This window comes from Triticum aestivum, chromosome 7B (assembly GCF_018294505.1).
Source record: "Triticum aestivum cultivar Chinese Spring chromosome 7B, IWGSC CS RefSeq v2.1, whole genome shotgun sequence".
Classification (NCBI taxonomy): Eukaryota; Viridiplantae; Streptophyta; class Magnoliopsida; order Poales; family Poaceae; genus Triticum; species Triticum aestivum.
In genome coordinates, this window is record NC_057813.1 from 612691011 (window position 1) to 612712355 (window position 21345).

Genomic DNA, 21345 nt, shown 5'->3' on the forward strand with positions numbered 1-21345 from the left:
ACCTCCTCTCCAATGGCCTTCGTCTTTCCTCGTTAAAGCGCCGAAGAAATTGCTTAACTGGTTTAAACTTGGGATCAATATTGAGAGTGTGCTCAGCGAGTTCCCTCGGTACACCTGGCATGTCAGAAGGCTTCCATGCAAAAATGTACCGGTTCTCACGGATGAACTCGATGAGCGCGCTTTCCTATTTCGGATCCAGATTGGTGCTGATGCTAAACTGTTTGGACAAATCGCCAGGAACAAAGTCAACAAGTTTAGTCTCATCAGCCGGTTTGAACTTCAGGGTCGGATCATGCTCAGTGGTGGGCTTCTTCAGAGGGGTCATGTCTGCCGGATCAACATTGTCTTTATAAAATTTCAACTCCTCCGTAGCACAAACTGACTCAGCATAGGCCGCATCACCTTTCTCATAGTCCAAAGCGATCTTATGACTTCCGTGAACCGTGATGGTCCCCTTGTGACACGGCATCTTGAGCTGTAAATAGATATAGCAAGGCCTTGCCATGAATTTTGCGTAAGCCGGCCGTCCGAACAGTGCGCGATATGGGCTCTGGATTTTTACCACTTCAAAGGTCAATGTTTCAGACCTGGAATCATGCTCATCTCCAAACACAACCTCCAAAGCGATCTTGCCAACAGGATATGCCGATTTACCTGGTACTACACGATGAAAAATAGTGTTTGACGGTTTAAGACTCTTGTCTATCAACCCCATGCGGTGAAAAGTCTCATAATACAGGATGTTGATGCTACTCCCTCCATCCATCAGCACCTTGGTGAACTTATAACCTCCCACCTGAGGCGCCACCACCAAAGCGAGATGACCCGGATTGTTAACCCGGGGTGGATGATCCTCTCTGCTCCACACGATTGGATGCTCGGACCACCGCAAGTAACGTGGCACCGCCGGTTCAACAGCATTAAACCGCCGCCACCACCATGAAAACCTGGACCTGAACCTCTCTGTTTGCCCTGATTATTCTGAAATCCAGAGTTTGAACCGCCGCCACCATGAAAACCTGGACCTGAACCGCCCGACGGGCCCTGATCATACCGGAATAGATCAGAAGTCTTGAATTCTTTCATAATGTGACAATCCTTCCAAAGATGTGTTGATGGAACCTCCTTGGTCCCATGCTTCGGGCAGGGCTGGTTTAACAAACATTCCATATTCATCCCTCCATCGCGCTAGGGCGGTTTACCTTTACGACACTGCATATTGGTGTTAGCCACAAATTTTAACTATCTGCTTTGTGCTTACTGTTATTCCCATGGCCTCCTTGGTTGTGATGTTGTCCTTTCGCACCGTCGTTCTTCTTTCCCTTCTCCGGTTTCTCCTCATCAGAATCGGGATCCTTGGTATTATCAGAATCGGCATATTTGACCAAGGCTGCCATAAGTGTTCCCATGTCATTGCAGTGACGCTTGAGCCATCCCAACTTCATCTTTAATGATTTAAACTGGCAATTACGCTCCAGCGTTATGATTGCTTGGCTAGCATTAATCCGGTCTGACGAATGCAAAACTTCTGAAACCCGGCGCACCCAATGAGTTGTTGACTCGTTCTCCCCTTGAACACACGCATCCAGATCCACAATGGACATAGGCTGTTTGCATGTGTCTTTGAAATTGGCTATTAATCGGGCCTTCAACTGATCCCATGACTCGATGGAGTTGGCTGGTAGGTTTTTCAACCAAGTATGGGTCGTCCCTTCCAACATCATCGTGAAATACTTTGCAGAGGCCGCTTCATCCACATCCAGCATCTCCATCGCCATCTCATAACTCTCGACCCACGCCTCAGGTGGCTGATCAGCAGTGTAATTAGGAACCTTACGCGGACCCTTGAAATCTTTGGGCAGTCGCACATTACGGAGAGCCGGAATGAGACACGGCACTCCCTAGGAACTGAAGGCTAACCCGGTGCCGCGGTCTACTGACGCCGCAGGCTGAACCGGGGCGGGTTGATAACGACCTGTATATTGTGCTGCCAAAGCGGCCTCCCTTCATGCTCTGCCATTATCCACCACGTCTTGAGCATTTACCTCACCGTGCGCCGGATTGGGTCCTTGAGGGACATTGTGGCGCCGTGCAGTGCTACACACTTCCGGTTCATCCATGTGCCTGCTATAACTTTTGCTCGGATGGGGGGTCGAATGAATTCTATCTTGGCTATAGGAATAAGCCTGCTGTTGCACCACGGCGGTTTGAAGAAGATCCCTAGCCCTCCGCGTCTCAATCGCCGCCAGTGAATCACCCTCCATCGGAATGGCTGTCAGGCGAGATGCTGTGGCAATCCTGTTATCCAAAGGGCTCGAGAAGTGACCCGGTGGTGTGGACACGTATTGCGGCGGGTTATCCGTTTGTCGAGGTGGTTCCGTCATCCGTGGTTGATCCGGCGCTGCCCTAGGCGCGTCGGTCTGGTTTGCAGCTGTCGAATTACTCGGCCCAGTCACCGGCGTATTGAAGAGATTTACTCCCTTGAAGACTGGTGGCATACGTGATCGATACTTTCTCTGCATTACATCATTTGATGCATTCTGATCCAACATGAGCCGGTAATTCTGCGCCTGTATCTGCTGTGACTGGGCATCCAAAGCGGCCCGCTCTTCAGCCATCCTAGCATCCTCAGTTGCCAGGTCCTCCTTAGCCTGCGTTATCTGGTCCTTCAGTTTTGCAATATCTGCATTGTGCTGATCCTGCGTCTCCGGGGTAACTGCTGTGGTTAACAAGGTCTCCCAGGCATCCATCAAACTGGAGAGGACTTGAGCCGGTCGACGCGCCGGGCCTCCTGTCGCGGCCGCTGATCCGGTATTCATTGCCGTTGTAGATGAAGACTGCAAAGTGGGCTGTGTTCCGGCCATGAAAATAGCAAACTGGCTTGGTGGTTCAAGGAGGTCCGGAATACTGTTGCCATCGGAATATCCTTCGAACACACCATCATGAATTTGGTATAGGGACTCGGTTTCACCAGTGGATGACTCGCCGTCGGAATAAACAGCCATCTCGCCTTCAGACACCGGTTCAGATCCAATCCCATGGACACATCCTACGAACGCACGCTTCATGGAGGGCTTAATCCGGGCAGGACTCGCACGCTGAGCCGTCTCAACGAGGTCGGTGCAGATGTCCGGCTCAGGGCCCGGCTTGCCGATCGTGCCGATGAAGACATGAATTCCGCCAAAGGGGACCCGGTATCCGTACTCGATTGAGCAGGCCTCGGGGCCCCATCCTTCATCGTTGATGTAGAGCTTGCCGTGACGACTCTTGGTCATCCGGCCAACCATGTACCCCTTGAGTCCTTCAGAGCTGCCCTTCAAGACGAAACCATCATGCGATAGCCCCACGGTGGGCGCCAACTGTCGTGGAATTAACACGTCAGATGTCCTCATGAAAGGACTTGGTCGTGGAGCCATCGCGACGGGTTAGCTTGAAGGGGTTAAACCGGACAAGGGACACGGGAGTTTATACTAGTTTGGCCCCTTCGATGAAGGTAAAAGCCTACATCTAGTTGTGATGAAATTGCTTGGGTTTCGATGACCAGGGAGCAAATACGCTTTGCCTGGGTCTCGAGTTGTTGTTTCTTGTCCCTGAACCGCCGCCGGGTCGTCCCTTTATATACATAGGTTGACGCCCGGCCAGTCTACGGAGTCCCGAGGCCAGCTCATACAAGTGTCCGGCTCGGTCTCACCTTTCCTAACTTACAATATAAGTTACATAACCATGGCGGTTTACCACTATGGGCCCTAATCCGCCTTTGGGCTCCGGGCCTCTAAGCTTAATAGTAAAGCGCCATCTTCTGGGTCTTCGTGGACTTCAATATAGTTGAAGGTGAACCGGCCCCTCCTGGGCAGTTTACACTCAGTAGTTATATCCCCAACAAAGACCGTCCTCGACATGCCCAACAAAGGCTACTTTAAGAGTCTTCCTCCACAAGAGGGCCACGGTATCAATATCAAAGAAAGTGGCAAAGCCCATGAGTGCAAGTTGACGAACAGAAAGTAGATTGTATGAAGGGGACTCAACAAGCATGACTTTCTCGATCGTGAGATCATGAGAAATGACAACCTTGCCAAGACCCAATACCTTAGAAGATGAGGCATCACCCCACTCGACGTTGGTGGGCATAGATGGGATCTTGTGCATGTCCACCACCAAGTCCTTGCTTCCGGTCATATGATTTGTGGATCCACTATCGAGCAACCATGATCCTCCACCGGAAGCAAACACCTACAAGGGATCAATGCTTGGTTTTAGGTACCCATTTTGTAATGGGTCCTTTGATGTTAGTAAAAAGGGTCTTAGTAACCCAAATAGACCATTCAATGTACTCATAAGGAGAACCAACAAATTTAGCATAAACATGCCCATCACTAGCACGGCACAACACATAAGAAGGGTTAAAGTCACCGGCTTTGTTGGAAGGGGTGGCATTGCCCTTTTTGACATCACCACCCTTCACATTGTTCTTCTTCTCCTTTGGAGCACCCTCTCCCTCCTTCACAAAAGTTTGCTTGAGAGGGGGAGGTTGTTTGGTCTTGTCGTTCTTCTTCTTGTTCTTGGAATTGGGTGCAAACCCAACTCCCTCTTTGGCCACAACTTCCTTTTGATTGCTCAAAAGGTCATTGAGGTTCTTCTCACCTTGTATGCACGTCACAAGGCCTTTCTCAAGTTGCTCCTTCAACTCGCATTCTCCTCCACAAGATGCACATGCTCACAACACGGGTTAGTAGCATTTGCATGATCAATTAATACCATATGAGGAAAGGTGGCTTTCTCCTTGGTTAGCTTCACTTGGAGTTGATCATGAGACTCCTTGAGGCTAGCATGAGCACCCTTCAAGACCTTGTGAGCCTTGTCGAGTATACCAAACTCCTCCTTGAGTCTAGCATGGTCAACCTCAAGTTTAGCCTTCTCGGAATTTAGCACACGAGATACAACAAGAGCATGATCAAGATCTTTCTTTAAGTTAGCATGGTCATCATTGTGAGACTCCTCAAGAGCCAAACGATGCACACGCTCTTCCTCAAGAGCATTAGAGAGATCCGCTATCTCATTGGCATAGTCACGACTATGACCTTCCATCTTAGAGATGGTTTCTTCATGAGCCTCGATCATGTCATTGGCTTCACCAAGTTGTTCCAAGAGAGCAACGAAGTGCTTCTTGGATTTGCCCTTGAGATTACTCATAAAGGACTCAAATTCATTTACTTCCTCATTCGACCCCTCACTTTCATCAATGCAATACGTCAAGGAGGGATTAGTAATGATGGTGGTTTTGATTTTGGGGGTTACCTTGTTGGTGGCTTTAGCCATGAGGCACTTGGCAGTGATGTTCTCGTTTGGTGAGTCGAAGAGAGACACCCGTGAGGGTGTGGCAATGGCAACGGAGGCCATGGCCATGGCTTCACTATCTTCATCATCATCATCATCCTCATGGTATTCTTCTTGAACCACCAACCCTCTAGTTGGAGTCTTCTTGGTGAAGTTGTTCTTGTTGGGGAAGGACTTGGCTTTGTCTTTTCGGATGAGCTTGCCACCATTGTCTTCCCTCTTCTCGTAAGGGCACTCCGCAACAAAATGACTCATATTGCCACAATTGTAACATGTTCTCACACGTTGCTTGCGCTTGAAGCTACTTGAGTTATTCTTGTTGAAATTTGGCCTTGTGTTCTTCTTGCTCCAAAATTGCCTTGAAGCAAGAGCCATGTGTTCATGATAATCATACTTAGTATCTTCAGGGTTGCTCTCATCTTCTTCCTCATCATCCTATTCTTCCACACAAACCTTGGCCTTCAAGGCAAGGTTGGGCTTCTTTGATCTTTGAGAACATAACACCGCATTGTCGGCGGTCTTGTCCAAGATTCTCATAGCCACAAACTCAGCCAACACTTCACTTGAGGACAAGGTGTGAAAGTCCGGCCTTGGACGAATGACGGAGGACATGGACTTGTGGTAAGGCATCATGGCCTTGAGAAATCTGTGCTTGATCCAATTGTCATCTGTATGCTTGCTCCCATGATCTCGGAGTGATACCGCGAGAGTAGTTAATCTCTGATAGAGCTCACGAGGTTCTTCATCTTATTTCATTCCAAACGCATCGGCTTCATCTTGCACTACTTCATAGTTGGAGCGTTGAATGCTTGCGCTTCCCCTATAGAGAGAAACAACATGCCACCATGCATCCTTGGCCACGGTGAAGGGTCGGAGATGAGCAAGATCTTCGGGTGGAATTGCATCTTGGATGATGAAGAGAGCATTCTCATTGAATTGATTATTCGCGACTTCTTGAGGGGTGAAGTTGCTTCGGTCATGCGGGTAAAAACCTTCTTCAATGATTCTCCAAAGGTTAGTATTGACATGGTTCAAATGACGCTTAAAGCGATAAACCCAAGAATCAAAGTCCTCATTTTTTACAATCTTAGGGGGAGGACCGGCATGATTCAAATGAGTGGAAGGAATCGGTCCACCATAAGTAAGTGGAGGTTCCACATGGGCAAAGATGTCATTGACATTCTTACCACTAGAAGGAGCCTTTTCACTAGTAGCTTCCCCTTGTCGGAGTTAGCATCCGTCATCTTGTTAGTGGGATCACCCACTTTCATCGGCGCGGTAGATAGTTTAAGCCCTTCTAAGAATTTATTAAACATGCTTTCAACCTCGGTCATCATGGAGGATTTCAATGTGTCCAAAGCCGCATTGAATTCCTCATGAGAGACTGCAGTTCCCCCATCGGCCGTAGACGAGACCGGATTCACACCGGAGTGCTCCTCCCCACCGTCTACGATGTCAACCATACTCTTCGGACGGCAAAGTCCTTAATAAAGAGATGAGGCTCTGATACCAATTGAAAGGATCGATATAGTTGACTAGAGAGGGGGGTGAATAGGCAACTAACAACTTTTAGCTTTTCTTTACCAATTTACACTTTGCGTCAAAGTAGGTTGTCTAGATATGCAAGTAGGTGAGCAACCTATATGATGCAACAACAACAAGCACACAAGTAAGCAAGATATTCAACACAATATAAGCTTGCACAAGTAAAGGTACGAGATAACCAAGAGTGGAACCGGTGAAGACAAGGATGTGTTACCAAAGTTCCTTCCCTTTGAGGGGAAGTACGTCTCCGTTGGAGCGGTGTGGAGGCACAATGCTCCCCAAGAAGCCACTAGGGACACCGTATTCTCCTCACGCCCTCACACAATGCGAGATGTCGTGATTCCACTATTGGTGCCCTTGGAGGCGGCGACAAAACCTTTACAAACAAGGTTGGGGTAATCTCCACAACTTAATTGGAGGCTCCCAACAACACCATGAAGCTTCACCACAATGGAATATGGCTCCGCGGTGACCTCAACCGTCTAGGGTGCTCAAACACCCAAGAGTAACAAGATCCGCAAGGGATTAGTGGGTGGAATCAAATTTCTCTTGGTGGAAGCATATATCGGGGCCTTCTCAACCAATCCCTAGAAAATCAACAAGTTTGATTGGCTAGGGAGAGAGATCGGGCGAAATGGAGCTTGGAGCAACAATGGAGTTTGGGGATAGAAGAGGTGAGTCTTCTTGGAGAAGAAGACCCCTTTATATAGTGGGGGGACACATCCAACCGTTATGCAGCCCGCGGCCAGCATCTGGGCGGTACTACTGTTGTTGGAGCGGTACTACCGCTGCCACAGCGGTACTACCGCTGTGGCAAGTGATAACCCACAAGTGTAGGGGATCGAAACATCTTTCGAGGGTAGAGTATTCAACCCAAATTTATTGATTCGACACAAGGGGAGCCAAAGAATATTCTTAAGTATTAGCAGTTGAGTTGTCAATTCAACCACACCTGGATAACTTAGTATATGCAGCAAAGTATTTAGTAGCAACTAGTATGATAGTAATGGTAACAATGGCAAAAGTAAAGATAGCAATTTTGTAGTAGTTGTAATAGTAGTAATGGAAAAGTAAATAAGCAAAGCACAATATGTGAAAAGCTCGTAGGCATTGGATCAGTGATGGATAATTATGTCAGATGTGATTCCTCATGTAATAGCTATAACATAGGGTGACACAGAACTAGCTCCAGTTCATCAATGTAATGTAGGCATGTATTCCGAATATAGTCATATGTGCTTATGGAAAAGAACTTGCATGACATCTTTTGTCCTACCCTCTTGTGGCAGCGGGGTACTAGTGGAAACTAAGGGATATTAAGGCCTCCTTTTAATATAGTACCGGACCAAAGCATTAACACATAGTGAATACATCAACTCAAACTACGGTCATCACCAAGAAGTATCCCGATTATTGTCACTTCGGGGTTGTCGGATCATAACACATAATAGGTGACTATAGACTTGCAAGATAGGATCAAGAACTCACATATATTCATGAAAACATAATAGGTTCAGATCTGAAATCATGGCACTCGGGCCCTAATGACAAGCATTAAGCATAGCAAAGTCATAGCAACATCAATCTCAGAACATAGTGGATACTAGGGATCAAACCCTAACAAAACTAACTTGATTACATGGTAAATCTCATCCAACCCATCACCGTCCAGCAAGCCTACGATGGAATTACTCATGCACGATGGTGAGCATCATGAAATTGGCGATGGAGGATAGTTGATGATGACGACGGCGACGAATCCCCCTCTCCGGAGCCCCGAACGGACTCCAGATAGATTAGCCCTCCCAAGAGAGATTAGGGCTTGGCGGCGGCTCCGTATCGTAAAACGCGATGAAACTTTCTCTCTAACTTTTTTCTCCATGAAATGGAATATATGGAGTTGGAGTTGAGGTCGGTGGAGCATCAGGGGGCCCACGAGACAGGGGGCGCGCCCAGGGGGGAGGGCGCAACCCCCCACCCTCGTGGACAGGGTGTGGGCCCCCTGGCCTTGATTCTTTCACCAGTATTTTTTATATTTTCCAAAAGTTATCTCCGTGGATTTTCAGGTCATTCCGAGAACTTTTGTTTTCTGCACAATAAACAACACCATGGTAGTTCTACTGAAAACAGCGTCAGTCCGGGTTAGTTTCATTCAAATCATGCAAGTTAGAGTCCAAAACAAGGGCAAAAGTGTTTGGAAAAGTAGATACGTTGGAGACGTATCAACTCCCCCAATCTTAAACCTTTGCTTGTCCTAAAGCAATTTATCTGATAAACTGAAAGTGATAAAGGAAAACTTTTACAAACACTATTTGCTCTTGTTGTTGTAAATATGTAAAGCCAGCATTCAAGTTTTCGGCAAAGATTATGAACTAACCATACTCCCACTAACACTTACGTCTCATAATTTCTCATATCAATTGCATAATCAGCTAGCAAGCAATAATAATAAAACTCGGATGACAACACTTTCTCAAAACAATCATAATATGATATAACAAGATGGTATCTCACTAGCCCTTTCTGAGACCGCAAAACATAAATGCAGAGCACCTTTAAAGACCAAGGACTGACTAAACATTGTAATTCATGGTGAAAGAGATCCAGTCAAGTCATACCCAATATAAACTAATAATAATGAATGCAAATGATAGTGTGCTCTCCAGCGGGTGCTTTTTAATAAGAAGGGTGATGACTCAACATAAAAGTAAATAGATAGGCCCTTCGCAGAGGGAAGCAGGGATTTGTAGAGGTGCCAGAGCTCAGTTTTAAAATAGAGATGAATAACATTTTGAGAGGCATACTTTCACTGTCAAAGCAACAACTATGAGATGGCGATATCTTCCATGCTACATACATTATAGGTGGTTCCCAAATAGAATGGTAAAAGTTTATACTCCCCCACCACCAACAAGCATCAATCCATGGCTTGCTCGAAACAACGAGTGCCTCCAATTAACAATAGCCCTGGGGGAGTTTTGTTTAATTATTTTGATTTGCTTTGATCTTTTTGATCATCGGACTGGGCATCCCGGTTACCAGCCATTTTCTCATGAATGAGGAGCAGAGTCCACTCCTCTTGAGAATAACCCACCTAGCATGGAAGATACAGACAGCCCTAGTTGAAACATGAGCTGCTCGAGCATACAAAACAGAATTTCATTTGAAGGTTTGGAGTTTGGCACATACAAATTTACTTGGAACGGCAGGTAGATACCGCATATAGGAAGGTATGGTGGACTCATATGGAACAACTTTGGGGTTTATAGAGTTTGGATGCACAAGCAGTATTCCTGCTTAGTACAGGTGAAGGCTAGCAAAAGACTGGGAAGCGACCAACTGAGAGAGCGACAACAGTCATGAACATGCATTAAAATTAATTTACACCAAGTACAAGCATGAGTAGGATATAATCCATCATGAACATAAATATCGTGAAGGCTATGTTGATTTGTTTCAACTACATGCGTGAACATGTGCCAAGTCGAGTCACTCAATTCATTCAAAGGAGGATACCATCCCATCATACCACATCATAATCATTTTAATAGCATGTTGGCACGCAAGGTAAACCATTATAACTCATAGCTAATTAAGCATGGCTGTCGGTGTCAAAACCGGCGGATCTCGGGTAGGGGGTCCCGAACTGTGCGTCAAGGCGGATGGTAACAGGAGACAAGGGACACGATGTTTTACCCAGGTTTGGGCCCTCTTGATGGAGGTAAAACCCTACGTCCTGCTTGATTAATATTGATGATGTGTGTTACAAGAGTAGATCTACCACGAGATCAAGGAGGCTAAACCCTAGAAGCTAGCCTATGGTATGATTGTTCTTTTCCGTCCTACGGACTAAAGCCATCCGGTTTATATAGACACCGGAGAGGGCTAGGGTTACACAGAGTCGGTTACAATGGTAGGAGATCTACATATCCGTATCGCCAAGCTTGCCTTCTACGCCAAGGAAAGTCCCATCCGGACACGGGACGAAGTCTTCAATCTTGTATCTTCATAGTCTTGGAGTCCGGCTGATGATGATAGTTCGGCTATCCGGACACCCCCTAGTCCAGGACTCCCTCAGTAGCCCCTGAACCAGGCTTCAATGACGACGAGTCCGGCGCACATATTGTCTTCGGCATTGCAAGGCGGGTTCCTCCTCCGAATAATTTATAGAAGATTGTGAACACCAGGATAGTGTCCGGCTCTGCAAAAATAATTTCCACATACCACCGTAGAGAGAATAATATTTACACAATTTCAATCTGCTGACGTATTTGATGGCGTGACGTCACACCACTACCAAGCCTTTACTTAAATCGTTTTTATTGTACCACCTCAGCACGTTTAGCGAAGCGGTTTCCTTGGCACGTCTTGTCGAAGCAGAGATCGTGTTCCCCTTATTCCGGGATTCCCATCAATACGGACGTGGGTAACCCAACCGCGCCATTGATTGCGGCGCTTGGGGGATAAGCGAGTTTTATCAGGCCGGTGGGGACGCATGTTTTCGTCCGCCCATATAAGGGGATAAAGGTCCAACCCTATTACCTGCGCCTTCTTCCTCCTTGGCTTACCCATCTCTGCGAACCCGAGCTCCAACGCCCAAGCCCGCACATCTCACCTCAACCTTCTCCAACTATGTCCGGAGCAGGAGGCAAGTGGATGGCCTCCTCCGTCATGGAGAGGCAGATCCAGAAGCTGCGCAACGCCGAATACTTGTCCAGCGACATCGCGCACCGGCTCCCCAACGAGGGAGAGCTCATCCCCACCCCCAAGCCCCATGAGAGGGTAGTATTCCTTCCCCATTTCCTCTGCGGACTGGGCTTCCCACTCCATCCCTTTGTCCGGGGGCTCATGTTCTACTACGGCCTGGATTTCCATGATTTGGCCTCGAATTTCATCCTCAACATCTCGGCATTTATCGTCGTGTGTGAGGCCTTCCTCTGCATCCAGCCCCACTTCGGCTTGTGGCTCAAGACCTTCAGTGTCAAGCCGAAGGTTGTGAAGGGCAGCCAAGCGGAGTGCGGAGGTGCCATGGTGGGCAGGATGTCCCATGTTACTTGGCTCGAGGGCACTTTCGTGGAAACCATCAAGGGGTGGAAATCGGGGTGGTTCTACATCACCGAGCCGCGTGACCCCAAATGGGCAGCGGTCCCCGAATTCAGATCCGGCATCCCCACATGGCTCACCTCCTGGAAAGAGAGCGGCCGGACATGGGGTGATTCGGAGGAGCTGACCGGACTCCAAGCTTGTATCCAAAAGCTAGTGGACAAGAAGCTCAAGCTTGTCAACGTAGTCCAGGTCATGCTCATCCGCCAGATTCTCCCGTGCCAACGATGGGGCTTCAACATGTGGGAGTTCGATCCGGCGCAGCACCAGACTTTGAATGGGCTCTTCGACACTACATATGAAGATGTCTGGAAGGTGTTGTTCAAGGGCGTCGAGGCTCCCGCATCCGCTACCGAAGATCGCGGATTCAGCTCGGAGCATCCAGCTGATGAGGTAAGTGATTTTGTCCTTTAAGGGACGCTTGTTTTCCATAGTTTGACTCTATGCGGGATCTAAACTCCCTTTCCTTTGATAGGACTGGCTGAAGAAGGCCGAACAGGCTATCTATCTGGCCCCATTGCCAGAGGACCCAGCGGACGCCCGTTTGACGGGGCTGCTGGCTCCGGCACCCCATGTGGTGCCGGAGAAGAAGGCCAAGAAGAAGGCCACGGGGACTCGGAAGAGTTCCCGCTTTCAGGTGCTATGGGATGACGACTCCGAGGCTGACTCCTCTCACCAAGGTGAGGAGAAGAAGAAAGCCTCTTCCCTAGCGGGGGGAGAGAAGAAAAGGAAGGCCTCCCCAACGAGGGAGGCCGAAGGGTCCAAGAAGGCAAAACTCTTCCCCCGGACTACTCTGCCAATGCCAGTGATGACGACGAGGACTGGCCTCCAAGGGCCAAGCCCCTGGCGAGATCGTGAGTATCCGGACTCCCGAATAACTTCATGGTTTATCTTTTTTGCCACACAATGTCTTTCTAATGCCGCATATAACCCTGCAGTCCGCCCAAGGACGATCTTCCCGCTTCGTCGAGCGGGTCCTTAGGTGCGTCGGATATGGATTCTCTTCCGACCGCCTTCACCCCCCGTGATACGGACGATGCCGAGGTGGGATCCCGGGACGGGACCCGCCAGGAGGAGGAGGCCCCGGAGGTGTCGCAGGACAACCTCCCGGACTTTGCACCGGACTCGGCTCCGGATCCCTAGTGGCTCCGGAGTCCGGCAGGCGGCCCCTTCGTAAGAAGGGAAAGACCGTGACACCGGCAGCCTCCATCCAACCGGAGGCGCCGGATAGCTTGCTGGAGGCGCTCAATGGCGCCTCCATCGAAGAGGAACACCGCACTGTCATGAGTGCGGTGATTCAGAAGGTGCAGCTTGCCAAGAGCGGGCTGACCGAAGCCTGCAGCAGCCTTCTAACAGGCTTTGAGGTAAGAATTTTGATATATGTAAAATAGTACCGCATAGACAGTAGCCCCTGATGCTCAGTTCGGTGTTCGGAAAGAAAAGCCGGACTGAGGATCTAAGAAGATATACGCAGGAGTCATAAAAAATATGTCGATATGGGATTGTAGGCTGCGCTGCTGACCTCTGCCGCACTGACTGCAGAGGTCAATACTTTGAAGGAAGGCCTCGAGAGGTCCGAGAACGAGCTCGGCTGTGCCAAGAAGCAGCTCGAGGACAAGGAAGGTGAGTAACACCTTATTAAAATTGTACCTTACAGAAAAGGATTTTGGTTGCAAAATGAAAGACAAGGATAACATGGGTATTGCAGGGGCCACTAACGAGGTGGCGACCCTAAAAGAGGCGGTGGCCGTGGCCGAATGCAATGCGGCCGCGGAGCGCACCGAGCGAGAGAAGCAGGAGGCGCGGGTGGCAGAGGTACAGCAAGAGCTCCAGGATCTCGTGAAAAAACATGAGAGCCTGGAGCGTGACTCAAAGACTCGAGAGTCTGAGCTTGCAACGGCTCTTGAGAGTGCCAAAGCCGCTAAGGCCGAAGCCTACAAGGCCCTCCAGGAAATCGAGGCGTTTGAATAAAATAGCAGCGGGTAAGGCATTTTTCATGTAAAGTAAGCATGTGAGTGTTAATTACCTGTTGCTTACCCGAATTCGGAGCTCTCCAGGAGCGTTCGCAGATCTTCCTTGCAGCGTGTCTGATGCTGCCGCATTCTACCGGGCCGAGGAGGGGAGCTCGACAAAGAAGGTCTTCTGGTCTCAGTATGCTGAGGCCGGACATCCGGTGCCCCTTAGCGACCAGCTAAAGCAGCTGGTCGAGCTCCATAAGGCGGCCGAACAGGCCATGAAGGGCCTCATAGTTCGGCTGTGGCCTAAGGAGGCCATGCCTGGGAGCTACTTCGGCCTGGTGCGGCGGCTGGTGGATGCGTGCCCGTGGGTCGAAGTCATCAAGCACTCCGCCTGTATTGAAGGTGCCCGTCGGGCCCTTGCCCGCGCCAAGGTGCACTGGGGCAAGATGGATGCCCAGAAGCTCGTGATGGACCCACCACCGGAGGGCAAGGAGCATCGCACGCCCGAGATGTATTATAAGAGTGTGCTGAAGGGCGCCCGCACTATTGCGGGTGAGTTCTCCAAAGATGTAATATTTGAGTAGACTCACATTTTGTTATCTTGTGCGCTGAAAACTTAGTTCATTTGCGCTAAGCAACGTGTTTTGATTTAAAATATTACCTTCTGTGCGGCTGTTTATCAAATCTGGGAGATGGCAAGTCATCGGCTTCAGCCCCCATGCCACGAGTGCTGGGGTGTTCGGGATAAACTTGAGCACTCTTGTTCCCATATTTGGGTCCATCTAGGGAGGCGCTCAACACAATGAACAAGGCAACCGGACTTATAATGCTTGAACACTCTCACTTAGCCATAGAACTCTATAATTTTAAATTTCGGCGAAGCCCCTAATCTTCAGAAGGCCAAATTTGGGGCGCTATCCACGCCTTGGCCGGACAAAAACCGGCTCCTCGCTCTAAGCGGCATAAGTCTTTAGGGACTCGCAAAAAACCTCTCGAACAGCGACCAACTCTCGCCTCATCATGAAGGTCAGTTTTAGCTTTCTCCACTGAGGCGTTAACCCACCTCAACTGGGGCGCAATCGTAGTGGTTCTCCCAGTGCTACCTTAGCCGATATAACGGAACATAAGGTACCAAAACATGGGAGCCGGGCAAACCCAACTATTGACCCAAGACATGATTCGGAGCTGATGCATATAATGCTATAAGTTCGGGGTGCCGCACTTGTGAAAGTCTTCGGACTTATCACACCATGATGCGGGAAACATAAGCCCCTGGTGTATTTGGCCGTACCAAAACGTACGGATGTGTAACGTCACAAATGAACATATGTATAAAAAACAAATGCAATTGCAAGCAAAAAAGGTGCTGCATTACTTATTCAAGAAAAACTGCTGTAAGTGCAGAACGATACAAATGGTGCGATAAGCAAGGGATGGGACTGTTAAACATGTCCCCCTCCAGGGGTAGGCTGCGGAATGGTGCATAAAATAGATTTAATGCTCGTAATGGAGACCACCTGGATATTCGTTGTAGCCTTTCTTCTTCCCTGGCTATTGCATCGTGAGTTCGACAGGTCTACTGTCGGATAGGGCCTCTGACGAACGGAGTCCTGTGGGTAAAAATAAAAAAAAGGAAAAAGAAAAAAAAGGAACGACACACTTGAGAGCCCCTGGTGTGGTTGAGCCGCAGTCTGGGCCTATCATGGTCGTGCCCCTCTCCCCATGCCCATGGTATCTTCAGAGCGTAATGGTGTATGCGAAGGACCTATCTTGACGTTTTACAGGGGCTGGGGTTGGGGCCGCACTGCTACGCGTGCTCGGCACGTGCCAGGTGTTCTTGTTGTAGGTTACTCCGGGCGCGCTTAGCTGTGTCCGGCCGCTTAACGGCCGAACTCAAGAATTGCCTTAAGAGGCTGCATTGTACTTCTGCCGCGAGAGCCGCTGTATGTTCCTCTGTGCGGAAAGAACATTCAGTGTTTCCGTTGACCGTGATGACTCCTCGACGGCCTGGCATCTTGAGCTTGAGGTATGCGTAGTGCGGCACCGCGTTGAACTTTGCGAACGCGGTACATCCGAGCAGAGCATGATAGCCGCTGCGGAACGGAACTATGTCGAAGATTAATTCCTCGCTCCAGAAGTTATCCGGGGATCCGAAGACCACTTCCAGTGTAACTGAGCCTGTGCAATTGGCTTCTACACCTGGTATGACGCCTTTAAAGGTCGTCTTGGTAGGTTTAAACCTTGAGGGGTCTATGCCCATTTTGCGCACTGTGTCCTGATAAAGCAGGCCCAGGCTGCTGCCGCCGTCCATCAGGACTCTGGTGAGGTGAAATCCATCGATGATTGGGTCTAGAACCAATGCGGCGAATCCGCCATGGCGGATGCTGGTGGGGTGGTCCCTCCGGTCAAAAGTGATCGGGCATGAGGACCATGGATTGAACTTCGGGGCAACTGGCTCCATCGCGTATACATCCCTGAGTGCACGCTTCCGCTCCCTTTTGGGTATGTGCGTTGCATATATCATGTTCACCGTCCGCACCTGTGGGGGGAAACCCTTCTGTCCTCTATTGTTCGGCGGCCGGGTCTCTTCCTCGTCATCGCTGTGCAGCCCCTTGTCATTGTTTTCGGCAACTAACTTGCCTGCCTATTTGAATACCCAACAGTCCCTGTTGGTGTGGTTGGCTGGCTTTTTCCAAGGTGCCATGTATCTGGCACGAGCGGTCAAGTATTCGGTCCAAATTGGACGGACCCGGAGTAGTTCTTTTAAATGGCTTTTTCCGGTGACCGGGTTTAGAGCCTCTGAATCCGGCATTAACTGCCGTATCTTCACTGTTATCGTCGTTAATGCGGCGTTTGTTTTTGTTGCGACGCGACCTGCCACTATGGTCCTTGAAATCTGGACTGCCAGAATCTTTGCTGAGGTTATTGTTGCGTGCTAGCCAGCTGTCCTCACCCGCGCAGAAGCGGGTCATGAGTGATGTGAGGGCTGCCATTGATTTCGGCTTTTCCTGTCCTAGGTGCCGGGCCAGCCACTCGTCGCGGATGTTGTGCTTGAAGGCCGCTAGGGCCTCTGCATCCGGACAGTCGACGATTTGGTTCTTCTTTGTTAGGAACCGTGTCCAGAATTGTCTGGCCGATTCGTCTGGCTGCTGAATTATGTGGCTTAGATCATCGGCGTCTGGTGGTCGCACGTACGTGCCTTGGAAGTTATCGAGGAATGCGGCTTCTAGGTCTTCCCAACTCCCGATTGACTCTGCTGGCAAGCTGTTAAGCCAATGCCGGGCTGGTCCTTTAAGTTTGAGTGGGAGATATTTGATGGCGTGAAGATCATCACCGCGGGCCATGTGGATATGGAGGAGATAGTCTTCGATCCAAACCGCGGGGTCTGTTGTGCCATCGTAGGATTCAATGTTCACGGGTTTAAACCCTTCAGGGATTTGATGATCCATTACTTCGTTTGTGAAGCATAGTGGGTGTGCGGCGCCTCTGTACTGGGCGATATCGCGACGGAGCTCAAAAGAGCTTTGTCTATTCTGTTCGGCCCGGCCGGACTTACTGTGTCCGGCACGACGGTTGTCGTCACGTATCATGGGGCGCCCACGCGATCCATAGATCGATCTTGATTGTCTTGCCTTATCCTCCAATATATCTCGCAAGTCCAGAGTGTTCCCCTGTGGCTTTGTGCTCTTCGAGCGATGCCGGGGTACGGTTCTAGTGAAGGGCCTAGGGGCCTCTCTGTCGCGACCACGGGGTGGTCGGTCAGCCGTATTGTCTGCTGGTGATGCAGGTTCATACGCCTCCTCCTCTAATCGGGGGAGCAGCTTGCGTTTAGGGTAACTTTTGGAGGGGTGTTCGAGCTCATGCTCTTCGGCCACGAGGACTTCAGTCCATCTGTCGGCTAGCAGATCTTGATCAGCTCTAAGCTGTTGCTGCTTTTTCTTTAGGCTGTTTGCCGTGGCCATAAGCCTGCGTTTAAAACGCTCTTGTTCGACGGGATCTTCAGGCACGACGAATTCGTCATCATCGAGGCTTGCCTCGTCTCCGGAGGGAGGCATGTAGTCCTCTACCTCTTCTTCTGCCGCTCTCTCATGAGGGCTGGCGTCCCCGTCCTCCTGTGCTGAATCTTGCTGGAGTGGGTTGTCTTCGGCACTATCTGCGGTGTTATTATCTCCGGTTCCGGAATCTTCATTCTTGCTATGGCGGGATTTAGAGCGGCGCCGCTGACGCCGGGGCTTGGGCTATTTCTTGGAGGGGTCATCCTCTGCTGCCCCTTCACCATTCCCATCCTTTGGGATATCCACCATGTATATATCATATGATGAGGTGGCTTTCCAGTGCCCGGTAGGCGCTGGTTCTTGGTCGTCTCCGGCATCATCGTCCATATCATCGATGTCTTCGGAGTCGTAGTCTAGCATGTCGGTTAGATCATCGACAGTGGCTACCAAGTGGGTGGTGGGTGGGTTTTGAATTTCTTCGTCGTCCGCATCCCAACCGTCCTGGCCGCAGTCCGGTCAGGGCTCTCCTGATAATGAGAGATACCTTAGCGAACTCAGGATGTCACCAAAAGGTGAGTGTTGAAAGATGTCCGAGGCATTAAACTCCATGATCAGCGCCCAACCGGATTCGATTGGTGGGGGCGCGGGAGGTTCGGAGTCCGGCAAGGAGTCCGGCGCCTCGGAGTCACGAGCTTCATGAGGGACAAGGTCAGTGTTCGGCTCTATCGTCGTAGAGGTTGCAGCCCCCGAGGCGGCGTCTAACCATCCGTCCTCGATCTGCGCAGCCGGCTCGGAATTGAAGATCGGAGCGGGCTCAAGTGCGGCCTCCAGGGTACTGTCCGGCCGCAGAGCTAAATCATGCTCATCGTGACATTGCGGCACGCTCGGCTGTGGCTCGAATCCATCGAGGATCAAGTCCCCACGGATGTCAGCCGTGAAGTTCAAACTTCCAAATCTGACCTGACGGCCAGGGGCGTAACTTTCGATCTGCTCTAGATGGCCAAGCGAATTGGCCCGCAGTGCAAAGCCGCCGAATACGAAGATCTGTCCGGGAAGGAAGGTCTCACCCTGGACTGCGTCGTTGATGATGATCGGAGAGGCCATCGAGCCTATCGGCGACGGCACAGAGGAACTCTCAATTAAAGCACCAATGTCGGTGTCAAAACCGGCGGATCTCGGTTAGGGGGTCCCGAACTATGCGTCTAGGCGGATGGTAACAGGAGACGAGGGACACGATATTTTACCCAGGTTCGGGCCCTCTTGATGGAGGTAAAACCCTATGTCCTGCTTGATTAATATTGATGATGTGTGTTACAAGAGTAGATCTACCACGAGATCAAGGAGGCTAAACCCTAGAAGCTAGCCTATGGTATGATTGTTCTTTTCCGTCCTATGGACTAAAGCCATCCGGTTTATATAGACACCGGAGAGGGCTAGGGTTACACAGAGTCGGTTACAATGGTAGGAGATCTACATATCTGTATCGCCAAGCTTGCCTTCTACACCAAGGAAAGTCCCATCCGGACACGGGACGAAGTCTTCAATCTTGTATCTTCATAGTCTTGGAGTCCGGCCGATGATGATAGTTCGGCTATCCGGACACCCCCTAGTCCAGGACTCCCTCAATGGCACAAGCAAATAAATCTCTAAATGTCATTGCAAATATGTTTACTTCATAATAGGCTGAATCAGGAACGATGAACTCATCATATTTACAAAAACAAGAGAGGTCGAGTTCATACCAGCTTCTCTCATCTCAACCAGTCCATCATATATCGTCATTATTGCCTTTCACTTGCACGATCGAATGGTGTGTATAATACTAGTGCACGTGGATTGGACTAAGCTGGAATCTGCAAGCATTCAATTCAAGAGAGAAGACAAAGTAATATGGGCTCTAAGTTAAATCAACAATCATGCATATGAGAGCCACTAAACATTTTCAATATGGTCTTCTACTCTCGACCCCCAAAGAAAAGAAAAGAAATAAAACTATTTACACAGGAAAGCTCCCAACAAGTAAAAAAAGAACGAGAAATCTTTTTGGGTTTTCATTTTAATTACTACTACAAGCATGGAAAGTAAACTAACTAATTTTTTTGGTTTTTCTTAAGGTTTATCAAACACACAAGAAGAAAACTAGAAAAAGAAATTAAACTAGCATGGATAGTACAATGAAAGAGTATGAGCACCGGCGACTAGAATAAGTGTGTGAACATGAATGTAAAGTCGGTGAGAAATACGTACTCCCCCAAGCTTAGGATTTTGGCCTAAGTTGGTCTATTGCCAAGGACCGCGGCTACTCTCCCCGGTGTACTGAGGAGTGTCATCAGGATACCACTGGCTAGCGATCTCCTCCGGATCCCATTGATAAGATGATGGACGATAAGGGTCCAGTAGAGGTTCCGGCTCAGGCTCTGGAGTGGATGCCTGTCCTCGATGAGCATACACCGCTTCCGGCGAGACAAGATAATTAACTGCGGATCAAACAACAGAGGCACAGGCAGGATAATAATCTCATTGTGTTTCTTATTAAATCTCAAATTATACAGGAGCATCTTATCATCATTGTGAACAATAAACTCATGTGCTACCATGCTCCTGTAATCTAAAAGGGAAAGAGGCAACTTTGTCTCCTCTTTCTCATGGTGCCTAATAGGTATCTCAAAATGTTTAGCAAGGCGTGCAGCATAGATACCTCCAAAGATGGGGCCTTTTGTACGGTTCAGGCTTAGCCATTTAGCAATAACGGCACCCATACTAAAACTATTATCACCAAACAAGGCATGGAACAAAATAATAATATCAGGAACATTGAAGTTTCCACTATTTCCACGACCAATTAAGCATCGACTAGCAAATATGGTAAAGTAGCATAAAACAGGAAAGTGTATGCTAGTGATTCTTGCATCGGAACCCTTCTTTGGATCCCCTACAGTAATGGTGTTAACAAAACCATCCACATCTTTACAATGTGGTTCATCTAATCTGCCCTCAAAGGGTATTCTACATACCGCGCAAAAATTATGTAAAGACATTTCCTTGAATTCATCATATAAATGAAATGATACTGATGGAGGTGAATTCTTAGGACAATAATAAAAGTTTTGAATGAAAGTATTGGTGAGTAAGAGATACTGATCGATCCGGTCGTGGAGGAAGTTGGTGAGGCCTGCATTTTCAATTAAAGAATAAAAGTCTTCATAAATCCCGGCTTCTCTCAAGAAATTATCACAAGGCCATTCACACGGCCGTACTTCCGCTACGCGAGGAAGATTATACTTGGCCTTTTCCTTCTCTTTGGCTTGTTTATCCTGGGAGCCTTGGCTAGAAGAGCCCCTCAAAAATCTCCTTATCATTTTCTGAAAATTTCTGAAATTTTTAGTAACTTCAAAATAAAAGTGAATAAA